The sequence below is a fragment of the Quercus suber genome, unplaced genomic scaffold (assembly GCF_002906115.3).
Source record: "Quercus suber isolate HL8 unplaced genomic scaffold, Cork oak 2.0 scaffold_55, whole genome shotgun sequence".
Lineage (NCBI taxonomy): Eukaryota > Viridiplantae > Streptophyta > Magnoliopsida > Fagales > Fagaceae > Quercus > Quercus suber.
In genome coordinates, this window is record NW_027069520.1 from 518,513 (window position 1) to 520,805 (window position 2,293).

Below are 2,293 nucleotides of genomic sequence, written 5' to 3' on the forward strand. Positions count from 1 at the left end.
CTCTCTACTAATATGTCAGTTTATAGCCCTAAACAATAGATCAGATATTAAATCAATCGATATAGCATTTATTGCCCTCAATGACCCACTTAGCATTTAATGTGATGTGATCTGTCTTCCAACGGGAGTTCCCACTCTTCGGAATAACGACTAGCAGTGGCGACTCTAGGAATTTTCTTTAAGGTGTTCCTCAACAAACATAAATTACACAATCTAATAAAAAAAAAATTGTTCCTCACAGTGGTCAAATTGTGATGATGTTATAATTAATTTAATAATTAATTAATATGAAAATAAATAAAATAATTACGTAAATTTTAAAATCTTAACAAAAATAGTATTTAAAGATGTTAAAAATATATCTTGATTAAAGATTAGAAGATATTTCTCATAATTTACTGCAATGATTAATAAATATCCTTTAATTATTTAAGATATTTTGTTAAATTTTTAATTTACTAATATAATTAGCCAAACTATTAATATATTAACCAAACTACTAAATATAAGATATTCTATTCAGCACAGAGTTGAAACTATTAATAACATTAAACATATTATATTTATATACATTCAAAGGCCTTCAAAAAGTAAAGTTTATTTCATTAAAAAAAACTATATATATATATATATATATATTAAAGTTTGAAATTGTAGTAGGTATTCAACTTTTTGTGGGTTGCTGTGGAATATTTTTTGTTTAAAAAATATAAAAGATCTCATCTCTATCTCATTTCCACACAATAAGAAACACAAACATGATGATCTCTTCTTAACTTGTCTTTCTCCCGTCCTCTGTCTCTGTTTCCTTTCTCTTTTTTTCAGAATCTCATGTCTTAGTTTCTCCTACAAGAAGTAGATCAGAGCACACATCTCTTTTCTCTATAACCTTTCTTCCTAAGCAAACTGATCTATCAATGGTAGATCTAACATCTATCTAAGGTTTGAGCTTTTGGTGAAGATGAAGGAGCCCAGCCACCGGCCATTTTCAGTGAAGATTTCTGTGGGAGGAACCGTGAGGTCTGAGCCTTTTTTTTTTTTTTTTTTTTTTTGAGAGTGCTCCTAATTTTGGTTGAGGGCGTTCCTAATTTTGTCTTTAAGGGTAAGAAAATAAAAAAAGTTTAATTATTATATATAATTTTTTTTTCAAGTCAAGGTGTTCTTGGGAACACCTGACCTGAACGTGGCGTCGCCACTGACGACTAGGCCCATTTTGTTAATTTTTCTTACTTGGACAATTAGATTTTTATACCACGGTTAGTTTGAAAATGTCTTCTTTTGGTGTCTTAATATTAGAATTTAGAATAAAACATCTTCTAAGACATCATGTCATGAGGTTATTTAATTTGTTAACTATACAATATTTTTCACTATCCTCTTGGTCATGTCAGATGATCAACCTCGGGATGTAAGTTCTCATTCTAGAATATGACAGTGTAATTCCAAGTAGCTCGTATCCAACCAAAAAAACAGGACATAATAGCATCCTTTGTGTAAAATGTAAATTGAAATTAAATCATGGGAGTGGTATAAAGCTTAGGCAGATTGAAAACATTTTTTTAGTACCAAATAAGGAATGTCAGTCCCCTTTCAAAAAAAAAAAAAAAAAAAGGAATGTCAGTCCAAATCTAACCCCCATGAAGCCTTATAGGTTAAGAAGAAGAAAATCTCGAATCCTCATCCACACCCAAAAAGCCATGATAGGAACCCAACAGCCCAACTAGAATCAAAATAAAAACAATAAGACTCTCAAGTCTCAAACCTAGCCCAAAACTATACTAACAATCACACTAGCCCAATCCCCCTATTTACAATCTCAAAGATAAAAATCATATATTTACCTTGGGTCAGCCTTTCACAAGGAAGCAGAAGAACCCATTAGACAAGGTTCACAGCAATAGAATAGTAGTTCTGATGGAGAAATATTAAAAAAGAATATATCCAATCAGCTTTTGGTCAAAATTAAAATTGATCCTTCTATTATACTTATGCTCAGTTGGACGAAAAATTCTATCACGGGCAGTGCAGAGCTTAGCAAGTGACAGTATTTTAATAACATATTTATTCAGAGAAAAACATCCACAAAAGAAATTATAAGGAAATTCATGTAATCCACATTCACCATTCATCATAGAAATTAAAACTAACATGAATATCGAAAGGATTTATCACTAAAGCAAACCTACAAAATTAAACTAATCACAATTTTATGCGTACATGGATGCATCCAGTGTTAAAGATGCGTGAATGTTATTGTTATGCATTAAAAAACATCGTCATGTGAATATGTGAG